The sequence below is a fragment of the Chinchilla lanigera genome, unplaced genomic scaffold (assembly GCF_000276665.1).
Source record: "Chinchilla lanigera isolate Chin_1 unplaced genomic scaffold, ChiLan1.0 scaffold00022, whole genome shotgun sequence".
NCBI classification, from domain to species: domain Eukaryota; kingdom Metazoa; phylum Chordata; class Mammalia; order Rodentia; family Chinchillidae; genus Chinchilla; species Chinchilla lanigera.
This window is the reverse complement of record NW_004955423.1, coordinates 24,513,372-24,531,618: the sequence shown is the minus strand read 5'-3', so window position 1 is coordinate 24,531,618 and position 18,247 is coordinate 24,513,372. Positions and strand designations below refer to the sequence as shown.

Here is an 18,247-nt window from a genome sequence, read left to right as displayed (position 1 = left end):
ATTCTTAGCACCATTTGACAAATGAAAAATGTGAAGCTCAAAAGGTGAAATGACTGGCCAGGGTATATAGGAGAAGAAAAAGGCAGTGCTAAAAACAGAGTGAAAGTCAAAGGTCTTGCTTCTTTATGCAACATGTCGGAAGGTAATTGGAATCTACAAGAAAGCTCTTCAGCTCTACTCGGTCAACAGTACATTATAACACTCAGGAGCTCAGCCTTTCCAAAGGCTTTCACACCTGCGTTTCTTGTGGGTCCCCGCCTCCCCACACGCAGTTTCTCCTGTGGAGACCACTTCCTCAAAGAAGACCCTCAGATTTGTTAGAGATGCCTGCCATATGGTTTCCATGGCACCCAAAGATCACCCTCACTCTGCCATTGCCACTCTAATTCCATGGGCTGTGTGGGAATATAACCCCATCCAGGCACTGAGACCAGTTGTGCCCCGTTCACTCGCAAGTGACTAACTCTTTTCACCTCGGTAACTCCAATGTCCAGCATAGTAGAGTCTGGGTGAATATTTCTTGAACTAATTTTGCATGATCAGCTGTAGCTAAGAGATTTTCACCTCTCCAGGGCTAGGGGGAGACTTAAAGCGTTCCTTCCCATTCTACTTCCAGCTTTATTCAGGTACAACAGGGAAATAAAAGTTGCACAACCTTTGGCGAACAGCGTGATGTTTTGCCATAGGGTTCCCTTGTGAACTGACTGGCACATCCATTGACTCACACACACTATTCTGATCTGCTGAGAACATTTAAGAGCTGCTTTCAGCCATTTTTCCTATGAACTATTATTATTAAATATAACCACTATGCTATACAATGAACCTCCAGGAATTACTCCCTGTGTCTAAGTGAAGTGCTGTGCCCTTTGATCAACGCTTGAAGCCACCAAAGACTGCTGTTTCCAGAAGGAGGCTCTAAGGAAACCAAACTCAAAGCATTTGCCTAATATCTTATTTTGTTCCCAGAAGTAAGCTTAAGAGTTGGAACAAGACTAGAAGGGTGACAAGGACAGAGGTTAGGGTTTGTGTAGCTATACGGGGAAAGGTAAGAGAAGATATTTTTGGAGTTACTGGAAAACTTAGATATGACACTCTTCCTACGCATGTGTCTGGTGCTATTGCTGGGAACCGAACTTCAGGCCAAATTTCTAGCTGTCAGATATCACTTTCAGGAAGAGACCTGAACTTGCTGCTGTGGATATTTATAACTACTTTTCCTATTTAGTTTCAGTTCAGAAGGCCCCATAGGAGCCCTGAAATGTGTTGTCCCAATCACACATATATGGTGTGTGGTGACAGGCAAATATCTATAGAGACCAAGGACTCACAAGTACTGTAAATACAAATTGAGGCATTTAACCTAGTGCCTAGGTATGTGACATCCTGTTGGGTATTTAGGAATTAATGAACATGATAACCATATGAAATGAATCATTCTAGTCTTGTCATTGAGGACATTTTGCAATGGGAGATTCTTGATTTTTGTGGGGGGTACTGTGAATCAAACTCAGGACCTCCTGCTTGCCAGGCAGGCGCTGTGCCACTGAGCTATTTCCCCAGTCCTGTAGTGGGAGATTCTTAAAGATATGCACAGCTCTACAAGGGCTGGCTGATACAAGCACTGTGCTGTATTTTCAGCAACATAGTCATAAGAGATCTGTAAACAGATGATTAAGGCCATGTTCCAATAAAACTTTATTTGCAAAAATAGGAAGTGGACTGTGTCGGGTATGCCATAGTCTCCTAAAATTTCAGCTGCCAATTCCCATTTTTACTATTTTATTTTCTTTTGAAAATCTTGCTGGGGTTCTCCATTTTCTGTAAGCTGAGGTCTCTCTATGCTCTGAGCTGAGCAGTATTTTCACACTTTGTGATATTTAATGCTCTTGTTCTTCTCTTTGTGCTCATCTCACATTGGTCTGTGCAGATCATATCCTCAGTCATGGTTTCTACCGAGCCACATCCTTCCCATACTTTATGAGAGCCTTCTTGAAATGGAGTAGGGGGTTCATGTCAGATTCGCCTGAGAAGTCTTTGACATTAACACATACTGCTCATCGGCCATGCTAAATTCTCATGGGCCTGGTGAGGGCAAGGAGGACAGAGTCTTACAGGCTTCGAAAATGTTGCTCAGCCTGTTCAAGCCATTCCCGCCCTCACTCCAGCCACTCCTTTATGGCACTGCCAAAATCCTATTTTTTCCAAGAAGCTTTCTCTGAGCTCTTTCACCCACACTGAGCTTCTCTTCCTATGGGCCTCCTCCCTAGGTCCTCCTGGGGTGCAGTGCATTGTAACACTCAGAATTAATTTAACATCAGGTGCAGAATTAATTTAACATCAGCTATATTATTTGGTTTTTAACTTTTTCTGGAGTAGGCATTGTCCTGGGTGCTGTGGACCCAGCAGTGATGCTGACCATAATCCCCTTCTCAGGAGATGAGGAAGGCAGACAGCAACGTGTGCCCAAGGGTGAATAAGATATTTTCAGGTAATGAAAAGAAAACAAGATAATGGGTTATGGAGTGCCTGGAGAGGAGGATTAGAAGGATAAGAGGTGGTGCTTTTTAGATAGGGAGGTCAGGAAAGACCAGGAGTTGGTAATGTAGCTGAAATCTGGACAGTTAAACAGCAGGCAAAGATCTTCCCCGCTACTGAAAACGCTACTGATCATAGGTGGTTAGAGTAGAAAGACTCAGACATGATTAAAAACAGTCCTTTTGTTTAGCTTGGCCAGATAAAATACAATACAGGATGTCTAGTTAAACTTGAATTTCAGTTGAACAGCAATTCTGCAATAAAGACTAATTGTAGTATAAGAACTAAACAACATGGTGTTTATCTGAAATTTAAACTTAACTGGAGATCCTGTTGTTTGTTGTTTGTTTTTGGCTATATCTTACAACTCTATGTTTTACTCATAGGAACATGTGGGCCAGGTTGAATTGTGCCTAACATCATCCAGCTTCTTCGGAGCAGACCTGAAACAAAATCTGAATCTAAGGCAGAAGCAATTTAGTTTAGTGTTGATGTTTTGGAAATCTTACATTGTTTTCTAATGGCTTCTTTGATAAATAATGTGTCTCCCTGACCATGTTTTAAGAGCATATTGCCTAGGACTTTTCTAAAAAATCATACACTAAGTGCAATAGTAATTCCTTCCTTCATTTATTTCACCCTCCTCCTACTGCAGTCCTGCAAAAAACATACTGTTCTGGATACAAAGGTGATATTACCCTCAAATAAAATGGGGAAAATTAGCTTACAGTAGTTGTTTTAAAATAGCTTAGATGATATTAAAGAGCCAGAGCTGATGGACACAGGGGTCTGGACTTCTGAGCAGAGAGAGATTGCTTCAGTTATGAGAATGAAGGAAATCTTCATGCAAGAGCTAACGTCCTGCAGGGACCTTGATGGATGGCAGAATTTCACATGGGGTTATGGAGAACAGCATCCAGGGCAACTGTACAAGGAAGAAGGTAGTTAAAATAGCAAGACATTTTTGGGAGAAGCCCAGCTCTGTGATTGCAGCAGTGGTGTTCAAACAGGGTAGCAAAGAGCCTTGAATTGCAAGTAAAGGGATGTGGGTGATCGAGAGAGGTACTGGGAGCCAACAAAAAGGAGGGAACCCCTAGAGAAACCCGATCTGACAGTAATATAAAATGTGGAGACCAGGAGGAGGAGCACTGCAGAAGTCCTGGTGAGTTGAACAAGAGCTTAACTCTGATTTACACTAAGACAGAAGGAAAAATGAGAATTAATGCAACAGCCATTTCTAGGCTGAACTCCTGAGCCTGGCAAATGATAGAGATTATGGAAAATGGAGGCAATGAAGATAAAACAGACTTAAATTTAGATGACTTCACGGTAGTGCTATCAATAGAAATACCAAAATCAGGAAAACGGGCTGATTTTAGGTGGGCAGACGAGGACTTTGCCTTCTTGAAATGTTGTCTCATAGACTTTCACAGCTATGGAAGTCATCCTGATAATCCTCAATCTCCTCATTTCATTTAAAAGAAAATTCAGCAAAAGTGACGTGCTGTGGTCAGTTACTAAACTGTGGGAGCGACCCTTTCGGAAATCTTATGTCCTGTTTTCCCCGAATGGTGCTTCTTTTGTAAGAGGATCTGTCTCAGGACGTGGTCATAGAAGTGGAAGTGGCATGTGGTGAGAGGCAGAGGTCTGAGGAAACTGCACGTGGCGCCGGGCACTGCCAGGAGCAAAGACAGACTCTGGAGGCATCTAAAGGAAAGCGCACTTGAAGGTGTGGAAGCAGGTGAGGCTCCCATCAAGAGACGCAGTTTAGCTAAACCAATGTGAGGTTGGGGGAGAGGCTGCAGGTGAGTAAAAGGAGCAGAGCAAGAAGCAAGATTATAAGCAATGAAATGCAGGGCTGGACAGGAAGTGGAAACCGGATTTAAACCAGTCTGGCTGGAAGCTGGCAGCAAATGGAGAAAGACTGGGGAACTGCTGCAGCAGGGTGCCACAGGAAACCTGCAGCTGCCTTTGGAAGGGAGGAACATGAAGAGGTGTGCATCGATGGCACCTGAGGCCGGGGGAGCGAGAGGGCAAAAGGACAAATGACTGGGGACCTAATAAAGCTGTGAGGTCCTGGAGAAAAACCAGGGGAGCTGAGAAGCCAGAAAATAAGTTGATAAAAATGCAGAAAAAGACCCTGACAGCGTGAGGGGGGATGGGGGCGGAATTTAAATTGAGCTTTATCTTATCAGTGAGGTAAGAGTCGGGTCCTCCCTTGGCTGAAAGCTGGAGGTGAGAAGTGGAGAGGAGAGTTTATGTGCATTGGGGACGTCCTGGCAGGACAGCCGTGCAAAAGCATGGGGCCGTGGTAAGACTATCTGCAGGGCCCTGTGGAGGTTAAAGCAGTTTCTTTGTGGTAAAACTTCTCCACCTTGGAAGGAGAAGAGCAAATACGGACAATGAGCATCTCCCCCTAACTCCCACGAGGGCGTGAATATTGCCTTCTTCGTTTTTGCTTGTTTGTTCTTTTATTGGATGTAAAACGCATGGAGCAATTCACACTGGGTAAGGCACCAAGCAGACTCGGAACACGTAGGGATAGGGAGTTAGGAGAGGGAAGTCACACTCTGGGCTAGGAGCAGGGTCCAGAGCGCCTCTGCGCCAGACATGCTGCTGGGCTTTGCGCGTGTCTTTCCCTTCAGTCCTCGTGCTGAGTAATCACAGCAGCAACCAGCATCACAGTCCCAGCCAGACACCCTCAACCTCAGATCGCATAAGCACTGTAGTCAGTAACACACAACTACAGCCGGGCACGGTGGCGCACACCTGTAATCCCAGCACTAGGGAGACCGAGGCAGGAGGATCACCGTGATTAGCAAGGCAGGCCTGGGCTACCTAGTCAGTTGAGTGAGTTCAAGGTCAGTGTGAACTACGCTGTGAGACCCTGTCTCAAAAAACAAAACAAAATAAAATAACATACAAGTATAAATAGCAGAACTTCCTCTTTAAACCAGGCCTGCTGCTCCCTCAGTACCCCAGAGGAATATACAAAGGGGGGCAGATAGGGTAGTTGAAGTTAGATGAGAAAGTTCAGAATTAGCAAGGAGCACACACAGTGCGATTGAAAACTTCAGTACATTACCATTCATTCTCAACATGCTCTCTGTCACTCTGAACGTGCTCACCACATTGTCCCTGCTACTTTCTGCAGCAGTTCTGGAGGTCCTCTTTCATGAGTGTCTTTAGTGTGCTCTCCTGGCTGCCTCGAGGTCCTAAATTACAAGGCAAGACTGTAAGCCAGGGGCACTGGGAGAAGCCAGACTTGCTCTTTTATGATCAAACCAAGGTCCGGTGAGAATGACATTAGTTCTTCATGGGGCAGTTACTCCCACTGGGACTTGTTTCTTAATGATTTCAGCCCACTTCCCAATACCAGAACTCTGAAAACCCCAGTCCCAACAATCAGCCCATGGGGACACACGCAAGCCATCTTCGCTCCATAGCACACCTGCAGAGACAAAAGCGCTCAAGTATAAGTGCAGACCTCAGAGCATTGTCATAGGGGGTATTCTCACGGCCTGTTCTCCAGACCAACACGAAGATCACTGCCAGCCACATAGAAAGCCCCTCAGATCCTCCTGCTCAACCAAACCCACAGGGCAGCCACTACCTTAACATTTAAGGTTGTAGATTAGACTTTGCTTCTTTCGAACTTTAGATTTCATCACACTTTTCCCATGCGGTTTCTGATATTCCGTTTCTTCTGTTCTATACTTACGTTGAGGGGGCTCATTCCTGTTGCTCTGCAGAGCAGTTGTTGTGAAGGAATTCATCCTATCACATCCTCGTTATGTGTTAGACGTGCCTTCTCTGGATAAAAAAGAAAACATGGGCAACACAGCTCTGGGGATGTATATGACAGACAAATCTGTGTAATGAGATCTGTACGTGTCAGAGATGTATCTAACACATACTCATACACAGCCCTGTTAGAACTGCACTTAGTAGATATAGTTTGTAGGAAAGGATTATAAGAAAGCCGGCATGATGTACCTAACAGCACTGTCTATAAATCAGAAAGGAAGGCTCACAGCTCAGTGCACTTAGCACGTATATTGTCAGCTCAGAAGCGGGCTCCGTGCATGCACTGGCATTTCAAAGGAAGAAAATGGTCCCTGGGAGGGGCCTGAACTTTAGGGTTGGCCAAACTATTCTTAGTTGTTTGGAAACGATGTGCACATAGTCCTGGAAGTAGATTTAAGGAAACACCAGCTGCTGTTCAGTAATATCTGTCTGGGAAGGCCCTCTGTTGACCATTCTGCAATACAAATATAAATAACTGGATACGCCTTAAAACACATGACATAATGTTCTGAAAAGTGATGTCCCTGAGTGCTCAGAGACTTAGACGAGTCCGTGAGTCGTGCAACAAGTGGGTCTTAAAAGCTCCACATGACTCAGTCTCCCTGGAGGCTCCAGGTCCTCTTCTATAAAACAGAGATCTGCTCCATCAGCTCTCTGGCTGCCCGGAGAGTCAGGTGGCGTGGCTTGTCAGCAAGCACTTTGTGGGCTGTAAGGTAAGAAGATGCTGTGATGTCAGTGGCTGTGCGTCCTTTCCAGCTGCTCACTGCAGGTCAGTGTGAGAGGAAAATACCCAGATCCAAAGCACTGCAGGTTGCAGCAGAGTTCAGCAAGCCGAGGGCAAGCAGGCCTTGGGAGGTCAGCAGGCTTGGAAAAGAACGCAGGCTGCCTCACTTAGTGGTGGCTGTGCGACTTCCGGTAAGTTATTTAACCGCCCAGAGCCCAGGATTCATCTCTCCAGCAGAGATAACAGTACCGCTTACACTTGCCAGGAGGAACAGGGAAGCATAAGAAGGAACTCCTCCTGGCACCGCACACTGCACATAGAATTAGCCTGGTGGGTATCCTTGGTCACTGTAACTTTACAATGTTAGTAATAATGGCATCAAAGCTTCAGGCAGCCACTGAGCACTGCGGATAAGCCAGACCTCCGGCGGGCAGTAGCCTCCGGGCCACCTGTCAAGGTCTCCCACTGGTTGGTGATTTTCTTATTTAGAGGATTTTTCCGGCTGATGACAGAGGTAAGCGAGGGACCCTGGGGTCCATGGCATGTAGCGGCTGTTCACCTGCAGGATCAGGGACCAAAAACTGGCCTCTCCTTTCGATCCGAGGCCTTCCATTGGGCCCTACTCCTTCCTGTACCGCCTTGAGGAGTTTCAGCATAAAAGAACATCAGAGCGAGGGGGAGAGACCTTAGACAGCCTCTGGCTCAACACAGATTCCCCAGCGAGGGGCTGGGTGGGCGTGGCCATCCAGCTGAGCATGGGGCCTGGCCCTCCTGGCTCCTGGGTCGGAGCTCTATGGCTCTCCTGCCCCACACGTCCTCCTGGGAGTGCACTTCAGCTGCGCATTCTCCATGCCAGTGCAGAACTGGCACCTTCGGTAGAGCTGGGCTTGAGTCTCAGTCCTCACAGGACCCCCAAACAGTGTAATCGTTACTCGGGAGAAACATCTGAAGTAGACCTAAGTGTCTAGGCTACTTTCTTCCCACATCCAGTTTCTACAGCAGAGACCAGCATAAAAGATCACCCTTACATGGTGGTCTCTCTGTGGACTGCAGTACTGCTGATGTCCTACCTGCAAGTGAGACCTGTCCGGCATCACCCAGGGCAGAGGTCTCTCCGTCTTGCTGTGTCTCCTGCTCTGGTGGAGAGCTGGGTGTTGATGCAGTGAGATCTCACAGTGCAAAGCCCCAGAGTAGGACGTCGGAGTCCAGGGAGGATGGGGGCGCTGGCTGACATGGTCTCGATGCTTCGTGACTCTAAACGTTCTGTTTGTAAAGTGAGGAAGATCTCAAGTAGCTCAGGAGGTGCTCAGCATCGATAGTACGTGAAGTCAGTGGCACTGTGCTCAGCACTCAGTGAGCGCTCAGCAAGTGTCTTATTGCTAGGGTTATCTCAAGTTCCACGTAGGTGTTTTATCTTCTTCAAGTCTAGAACCTTATCCAAGTTTTGGGTCCAGGCCAGGGATATAGCTCAGTGGCATACGTGCCTGCCTGGGAAGCGCAAGGTCCTGAGGGGTCCATAGGCCTTTGGATGGTGTCGTCTGGTGCATACGAAGCACCCAGAGTTCCAGAAGAGAGCGGGAGGGAAGCCAGGAGGAGAGGCGGATGGGCACCCAAGCTCCATGCCAAGAACCCCTACCCGAGGTCCCCGTTCTTCCAGCCACCTGCTGTGGAGCTGTAGCCACGCAGTGTCTGTGAAATGGGTTCTCTTTTGTCAGCAAACTGGGTTTGCTCGTGCACACCTTGTTATGAGTGTGATCTGCCATAACGTGTGTGAGTTGTGTGCACAGAGCCCATAGGTGGTGCTGCTCCTTCACTGTGCTAAGGACTGGCAGCCACCAGCACGACCTCGACCACTGCCCATGGAGCAGAGGGCATGGGGCTGGGCACCCTGAGGAGGTCTCTACTTTCCAGATGTTTGCAGTGTGGGAAGCAGGCTATAAGCCACAGCTCTGCTTGCAGCTGTGACAGGTGGCCTGAGAGAACTGCTGGATGGGGCCTTTGCCCTTGATCGACCTCCCTCCTGAGTGCCCAGGGGCAGCGAGCACCAACCCATGCGCGCGGGCGTGTGTGTGTGTGTGTGTGTGTGTGTGTGTGTGTGCTTGTGCGCGCACCAAGCCTGCCCAAGCTCCTCTGCTGTCTCCTTGGTCAAATGTCACCGGTATCGTTTTCTCATTTCCCTCATAACACACATTTCAAAGCAGCCAACTGTACTGCCCATGACGTAAATGGCACAGTGGCATGGCCAGTGGCAGAGGGTGGCCCTGTGCCAGGGGAAAAGAAAGTCAGGGCTGGCTCTTGACGGTCCACTTCCCCAGGTGGAGTGCAGGGCCTGAGACTTTCATCCTCACCCTCCCATCTGGAGTTTCTCTTTCCTGGGTTTTGAGTCCCCATCACGTGGGTCTGGGAATCCCTAGAGAAACACGATAAGGAGAAGTTGGCTTCAGTGCTTCTGGCTCCCTCCCCCGAATGAGGTGTCTACCTGCGCAGCACAACCAGCCTGCATTCTTAAAGCCGGGGCTTGAGTCTCCCCAGAAAGTGTAGAAGGCTCAGTTCCCACTTCCACGGGTGCTGTGTTACTACTACTTTATTGTCTATGACTGCAACAGGACACTGCATGATCTTGATTTAAAACAACACAGATTGAGGTTTGGCAAGACGGTGATCCTTCCTGCAGATGCTTTGGAGAAATCCCCATTTTTCCTTTTCTAGCTTCCAGAGGGTGCACATAGTCCTTGGCTGCTGGCCCCATCCACCTCCATGGCCCACAGATCGGTTCTCCTCACCTCGAATCACCATGACACCAGTCTTCCTTTTCCCTCTTGCACATTTAGGGACCTGCCGATTACCCTGAAGTCACCCAAATAATACGGAAAAATCGCCCACGTGTTTTTAAGGTCAGCTCATTAACACCGATCTCTTCATCTGCTCCCGTTTTCCCCCATTCACTGTACAACACATCACGTGTACAGGCTGCAGAGAGGACGGGGTAGAATCTTTGAAAGTCTGTTATTCTGTCTACCCCAGGTACTAAGAGTGTTGCACGATCTCAGAAAGTCTGTCTAGCAGGACTGGTAGGCTGCGGCCCCTCCTCCTGCCTTTGCAAAGGAAGTTTTACTGGAACACAGCACGTGTGCTTGTCTGCATCTCCTCCATGGTGCTTTCATGCAAAAAGGGCAGGGTTGCATATCAGTGACCAAGGGCATGTAGCTCCCCAGCCTAAAAGACAATGTCTGGCCCCTTCAGGGGTCCACTGGCCTCTGTAGTCCTCCGTACACCTCTGCATCTGCCTGTCACTCTGCGCAGCATCCCTTGGGGCCTTTGTGGAGGTCCTCTTCATGGTTTTCATTTTCCCAAATCTCCTGGCCCTCTGTTAAAACTACCAGTGCCTACCTGCCTGTTTTGTTTGTCCTCCTCTGTCCTCAATTCCCGCAGAGCTGCTCGGCCCCTCTAGCAACTCCAGGCACCACAGGGTGTCGAATCTCCTCACTTTGCTAAGTGCTGTTCTCTCTTCTTAGAATACATTTGTCTTTTCTCTATCTCTTGCCGGACCAGCTCCTATACATGCCTTAAAACCCTGCCAAGGCCCAATTTCCTTCAGGGAACCTTGCCTAAAACCACTCAGGGTGAAGTGATTTGTCCCAGTCTTAAATGGTCTTTCTCTGTTTCCACTTCCTGTGTCTCTTTCTGCTTCATGGAAGGAATGCTTGAGTTTTCTTAGGAATGTCAGCTCCCTTCTCCCTACCTAGGTCTCATCCCCCATGAACCAAGGACTTGGGTGAAATACGGCCAGGCTCTAAGGGTCTTCTGTGTGTAGTGGTTCTTCCCCCTGGGAAGGTTTGGCCTGGTTCCTCCCAGATGCTGCAGAGAAACCTCCTGCCTCAGCGTTTGTGCTGAAGACCTGGCAATCACTGGAGACGTTATCACTTGAAGCTTTGCTTTCATTGGGTGGTGCACAGCTAGGCATTGCTGAGATCATCTGGGGGTCTATTGTAAATAGCTGCCCCAACCTTGGGGCATCAGGACCCTTCTCACACTCACCCGACCTGAGGCTCAGCTGGGACCGTGGGACCTTGTGGCCGGTGGAAATCATTGGCCAAACTCCATGTGGTCCAAATTAGCATCTTTCCTCCTTTCCACAGCTGGAAACCTTCCTCTTCCCACCCTCGTGTCCTGTCTCAGGAAGATGCATCTGCTTTCTTCCAAGCTTGCTTACAACTCCTCTCTTCTCTTCGGCCTACAATCACCCCTTTCTAGCCCTAGAGCAGGGTCCCCCAGTTGCCATCTCCCATGGTTTTCTGATGAGAAGCATCTTCCAGGCTTTACCTGGGCAGCACCCTCTCCTCGCCCAGGCCTCTGCCAGGTGCAGGGACTTCCGGCGCCTACAGCAAGCTCTGATGCCTCGCTCACCCCCTGGTCTGCCCACCTGGTCTTCAGCTCTCACCTCAGTGGCTCCTGGCCCTTCCTGAGGGCTCCCGCCCTCCTCCTTCACCTGGCTTGTCCTCATGAGTTCGCTTCCACGACCACTGAGGGGGCACCAGCCCTGCCTCGGTGCTCCCAGGCCCCCACTCCTAGCCTAGGTCCCTCCTGACCACCCATGCTGAGGACAACGAGGCCTGTGCCCTCTGCTGTCTTTGTCCCCGGCCTCCGTGCTTTGTAGCCCCAGTTGTGATCTACCACGACGTCCAGACACCAGGCCATCTTTCCTGCCCCGTGCACCATTTCCCTCCTACCTGCTCCCTCACCATCTATGAATTACTGTTAACAAATCCACCACACGGGCTTGTTTAGAAGATTAGAGTTGTTTCAGAATTTCGGATATTTTTGTGGTTCTGGGGATTGAATGGAAGGTCTTCACATTGAGCTCCATTCCCATCTCTTTTTATGGTTTTTGTTTTGAGTTAGACTCTCACTAAGTCACTCTAAGTGATTCTCTCTAAGTCACTCAATTGTCCAAGCTGAGCTCCAACTTGCCACCATCCTCCTGCCTCAGCCTCCCAAAGTGCTGTGAGGACAGGCTTGTGCTGCCAGGTGCAACCCTGATCAAGGTGGACCTACACAGCTGGTTGTGATAACTGACATCACCCCTTTTATCTACCCGCCCCACAGTTCTTCCGCCTCAGTGCAGGAGCTCTTAGCATTTGTAGTTAAGGCAAGTTTCTAAAAGGGATTTGATCCTTCTTAGTCACAGATATTATTCCTGCTCCAAAGTCTGGGCTGTAAAATCCCACACTGAGCTCTACACACTGCATCCAGTTAAGGCATATCATTTCCCCTGCTTGCAAGGCAGGTATTTATTAAGTGCCTGCTGTTTACCAGGTACCGTTCCAGGGCTGGCACGGGCAGTTTCAGTGGTCTTTCTTGTCGATGAATCGCTCCCTGTTCCCCAGCTCAGACCTGGGCTCCCCACCCAAGCAGAAGTGCGGGACAGGAATGGTCCAACTCAGAGTTCTCCCTGAGGCCTAGTTCCAAGCCCGGGCCACAGAGGCCTCCATCGCTGCCCACACGCCTGCACCCTTTAGCTGCTGAGGCTGCGGCCTGCTGCCAGCTGGGGCTGCTGCTGGCTGGCCCGGCTACCCAGTTTCAGAGAACTCCTTTTGAATCCAAATTGCACCTTCCTGAAACTCACTCAAAGTGTAGCCGTAATTCATTCATTCAATGCATCCAATCAGGGAATGAATTCTACTCGGTAAGTTTGCTAAATTAAAGCAATCACTCAACAAAACTGACTCGATCTCCCACTGTCGGCTCTGTGTTTCTACAAGATTTGTAGTATCATCAATTTTTTAAAAAAGATTAGTACTTCTTTGTTTGCTACTGTGTCAGAGAATTCAACTTTTTCTAATTCAAGGGAAGCTTTTAAACTAGATAACGTGACATTGGATGACAAATGCCAGAGCAAAGCACAAAGAAACCCTGGATTAGGAGAGAACAGCTTTAAAACAGTTACTCTAGGAATCTGTTATCTAGACGATCTCAGTCTTCAGACTGATCTGAATCACAGTCCAGTTGCTGTAAGTGTGGAGGTGGCAGAAGAGACCAGACTGTCAGAAATGCCATGCAGCAATTCGCAATCTTGGTCTGGATGTGTGTATCTGGGGGGAAGATTGATTTAAGCCTGGATTTTCTACCTAGCTTGCACATTTACTTTGGCAGGATTTCACTGGTAAATATTGGTTTGAACCAAACACTGAAATCTTTAATCGCATTTAAACAGACCCTGCATTATTTGGTAGTAGACACCGCATCGGAAAGGAAGAAATGGGGAAAGAGCAAGCCCAGCCCATGGCCACGAGCTTTTCAAGAGTCAGAAGAAAAAATCAGAATTAAGTGAAATTCTTCAGAGGGAGAGATGCCAAGAAAACCACTGCCGGAATACAAAATTTTGTTTTCCTGAAGTCTGGAGCTGTGTGAAGTGACGTAGTTTACAAACCCGGGGAAATTAGGACAGGCACGGAAGTCCTGCTAAATTAGGAGAAATTGGCCAAAGGAAAATGAGCTAGCTGTGACATACACCGCACTGGCTTCCCCCTTTGATTCTCAAATCGTTCTTGTTTGCTACTGTGTCGGGTCAGGTTGCCATGAAACCCAGAGCCTAATTTTACATTTCTTTGGAAGTTCTGAATCTGTCCCGTAAAGCGACTGTTTGTCAACCCACAGAGGCTGCACCCGGCAGAGTTAGCCTTCCCTAGCACGCACACACAAGATCCCAAGCTGAGGAGAGCAGCTTGGCTCTGCTGGTTCTGTCGTCCTTGGTATCCAGTGGTTCCTACCAAAGCCCCTAAATCACTCAAGAGTCCCAGAATCTCCTGCTAATGTTTTCCTGCTTTATTCCCTCCCCTCCTACTTCCTCCTTAGTTCCCACTGCTCACACTTCAGACAGAGCCCTAGGCTGCTCCGACGTTTGCTGAGAAAGCCTTGCAGAGAGGGCTGTCTTATCTCCGGAGTCTGTGCACGCCTCTGTTGAATAAGACCACTGCTCACCAAGTTTCAGGGTGAGAGGCGAGATGCAGAGCCAACCATACTGCAGGCTGCTTGAGAGAAATACTGTTTTTCCTTCATTTCGTTTCCTTTATTAAAAAAAAAAAAAATCAGCTCCCCAAAGCGGATGAGGAGGTAGGACTTCCCAGAACAATACTTGAGAACAGGAGACTCAGATAGGGTGGCCACCCCCTAACCTGGTGGCTGAGGAAATATGGACACGGGACTCTCCCGGAGCAATTCTAAAAAGGAAAAGGATGAGCACCAGAGGCCACCCTGGAGAGACCACACACACACACACACACACACACACACACACACACACACACGGAGTTTTGCCTGAGAACTGGCCCCAGGAGATTCAGACTTGGCTATGTTGATAAATATCGACTTTGACTTTGCATTCAGGCTGGATTAAGGAACTGAGTTCCAGCATGTACTTAGTGGTATGATTTGAGGCAGATTGTGTAACTTCTCTGAACCTGTTTGCTGGCCTATGCAAGAGAGATCACAACTACTTACTGGGGTTGTTGCAAGGATTAAGCGAGATAATGTACAGCATCTGTCATGTGCTGCCTGATTTGCAGCAGGTCAAAAGCAAAGTTATGCCACTCCGACGTCTCCCTGGGACCAGCTCATCTGAGAGAGTCACCACTGGGTTATGGATAGCACGGGACACAGGCCACCTAAGTGTGGCTCTTCTAGGTCTCAGATCCTGGGAATGTTACTGAATTAGTTTCTCATCTACCAAATAAATAAAATGATCTAATATATATAAATAACACATTGTCAAATTATGCTAGAGATTAAATTAGTGGACCTAAAGTATTTAGAAATAGTGACCAATGTTCAGTAAATACTGGCTCCAATCATCCCTGTATCACCTTTTGTAATGTAAGCATTTATGGTAGAATGAATGGAGACCTCGGAGTAAGTGTTAAAGCTTTTGTCTATGGCCTTATGATTTGGAACCATCCACCCTAATAAAAATATAATGCCAGTCTCTGGGTAATTTAAAAGTTTCTAGTAAGTACCCAGAAAGAAACAAACACAATCAATTTTAATCATGTGTTCTCCCTAATTTGTTGTTATCATTTCAACATGCAACCAAATGTAAATATCTCTTGAGCTGTTTTACATCATTTGTTGATACACAGTCTGAAATGTCATGTGTTATCCCAGCCGCGCAGTTCCCATCAGACTAAGCACATCTTACCTACTGAATAACTCCCTGTGACTACGAGCACCAAGAAATTTGGATACTAAAGCGAGACCCTTCACCTTAATGAGCCTCCAATTACCTCATTTGTAAAAGCAGAGATAACTTTAATACCTTTGCTTGCAGAAGAAAACGAGCCAACCTGAAAGTGCTGCGTCAACTGGGCTTGGGTGTGTGCAACAGGCTTCCTGCTCTTTGCAACACTTGCATGATCAAAGGCAATGCCTGCCTCCGAATTTGGCTGCCCAAAGTCTTGTGTGAGCTGACACACTCCCCAGCTCCCACTGGGGAGGGACGCCTTCCTACAGGCAGATGAAGGAATTTTAGCTGGCCATGTTTCACCACATTGGAAAACCTCCGGGTCTGTTGCTTCCCAGTCACCGTATTTATGCTCGACAACAAGTATATTTCTTTCTACTACTCTTCTCTGATTCTGGAAATTTCTTTAACAGCTTTCATTCTAAATATGAAGTTACCCTTACCATATAAATTACTGGTAACACCTCAGTTTGAAACCTTATTGATTCTTAAGCTCTAAACTTTTGCTAAAAATAATAATTTCTGATATTAATTATTTACCACACACTCATTCTCTGCCATAGCTTACAACCTTACTGCTGTCAGATCAATAACATATCCTATAGGCTGTGTTGCATAAACAACAATGCTGAACCTGCACTCAGAAAGCCTAGATTCAAGTCTTGGGGCTCTGCACTTGCTGGTTATGGATGTGAGTTGAGACCTGACATTCCTTGAGCTTGTATCTTCGTCTATGATACCGAAGCAATAAGAGATCTCTCACAAGGTATGAAAAAGATTAAAAGAGATGACACATAAGAAAATGATATAACTGCAAAGCATTAGGCAACTATAAAATGGTATTAAGAGATTTATAAAGCACTTCGTGTATGCCATCCTTCTATGAATAATTTCCAGTGGCTCCACATTGCCTGCCGAATCAAGTCAGATTCCTCAGTCTAGCATAAAAAGTTCTCCAACTGTGTTACTTTTGAGAGTTTCTCCCACTCTACCCACAACAAATGTTCTAACCAAACAGGATTGATCGCCGAGACAGAGTTCTCACTTCGTGCCATTCTCAACGTGATCCATTGCTTTCCTCATTCTTCCATGGCTCAAAATTCCGCCCATTTCTCATCTGACCTCTACATCTCTCCCGGTCTTCCCGCCCTCATTTTCTTAAACTCTACCTCCACCAACTCTGAACTCTGCTTGTATCTTCCTTACAACAGCTGAAAAGCCCACTTGGCATGCCAGTAATACTAAGTGCATAAAAACCTGCAAGAACTTTCTGAAATACAGCTACTCAGTGAGAGTTAAATAATAAAATCCATAGGTGACTTTGTAGAAGTCCCACCAAAAGGGAGAATGTTCCCTATGTGAAAGCTAGCTAGTCTGGAAATCTAACCAGGAATGCAAAGGACACACAACGCTTATTGACAAAATCAGCAGACGAAAGTGGCTTATTTGCAGACCTATAAACAAGGACAAAGAAAAGGAATTTTTGACATCATGTCTTCAACAAGCCCCTCTCCTTTTGTTAATGGATAGCCCATCTTTTGATATGTTGAGCAAGTCAGGGGTCCATATGTATTTTTTTGAGCTACTGCTAAGGAATAGATGTTGTTCTGTATCAAAGACCAGCCATAAAGATTTGATCCCTGCTCTCAAGGAGGACATCTAAGAAGGGAGGGAAACCTTTGCAATAAAATACGATTATGTGGAAACATGGTGCCATGAGAGCTTAGAGGATGGGCGTGCATCTTCCCTCAGGATATTCTGAAGGCAGTGTGTAGGAGATAACCGTAGGCTGCAGTGTCCAAAGATGAGCAAGATTTAGCCCGTGAACAAAACTGGGGAAGCCACTTCAGCAGACTGGAAGAAGTGAGCAGAGACAACCGCAGTCTCTGTCCCACAGCTGAGAACGTCAGCCTAGAGGAAAGGGCCCATTTACACCATCCAACTAACTGCTCCGCTCTGACGTTTCGCTCACAGAGCAATCCTGTAATTATAATTTGATCTCTAATTGAGAGGAGCATGCGGTGACCAGAAGACAGGAGTGTCTTTTGTGTAAATAACTGATCTCTCTCTCTCTCCCTCCCTCTCTCTCTCTCTCTCTCTCTCTCTCTCTCTCTCTCTGCTAATACATTGGCCTCTAGTCCATTACCAGATTCTTGTAAGTTGGGCTTGTATGAGCTGAATGAACTCAAAATACACAGATAAAAATCTCACTGCTGGGCCTGAAAAGCTGAGGTGCCTGTGAATGTGGTCATCGACTAAACCACTACCCTGAGGCCAAATAGTTTCAACTCATGAATGCCTCAAATCCAGCGACCTCTCTCCATCCCCACCTCTGCTTCACAGTTCTGACCTCCCTCGTCTCCCTGTGGCAATTTACAAAACAAGTTTCTGAGTCCATCCCAGTGTCTAGAACAAAGTGTCTGAGCCTGGGCAGTTCACAAAGGACAGAAATGTATTTCTCACAGTTCGGGAGGCCAGAAGCACAAGGTGAAGGTGCCTGCAGGTTCAGGGTCTGATGAACGCTGCCCTGTCTGCTTCAAGGTGGCCCTTGTTGAGGCATCCTTAGAAGATATAGGTTGTATCCTCTAAGGGAGGTAGGGACAGGAAGGCACAAGGACCTAGCTACAGGAGGTCTTTCCCATCCTGTTCTAGGGTTGCTAGTGCATTCATGAGCGCCCCACCTTTGTGGTTTGCTCTCTTCCTAACATCCCCAACTCTTAATACTAACACCTCACCAGTTAAGATTTAACATACAGATGGGTACAGTTATTATTCTCATTATTTGGTCAAGAAAACAGATGTAGACAGCGTAATAAACTTCTGCAAGCCAGATGTGGTAGCCCACACCTGTAATCCCTGCACTCTGGGAGGCTGAGGCAGGAAAATTGCAAGTTTAAGTCCTGCCTTAGCAATTTAGGAACTTAGTAAGATCCTGTCTCAAA

General features: G+C 47.2%; 1 protein-coding gene and 1 long non-coding RNA gene across 4 annotated transcripts in view; one reads left to right on the top strand and one right to left on the bottom strand.

The window, feature by feature from the left end:
- Pde4b (phosphodiesterase 4B, cAMP-specific) overlaps positions 1-18,247 on the top strand; it is a 441,907-nt gene that overhangs the window by 374,791 nt on the left and 48,869 nt on the right. The gene's annotated exons all lie outside the window — the stretch shown is intronic.
- LOC102021362 lies at positions 3,158-6,625 on the bottom strand. The gene is made up of 4 exons (XR_260993.2): positions 6,535-6,625; positions 6,260-6,351; positions 5,667-5,753; positions 3,158-3,463 (listed from the first exon to the last, which is right to left on the bottom strand). It is a non-coding gene; the product is annotated as an uncharacterized LOC102021362 (long non-coding RNA).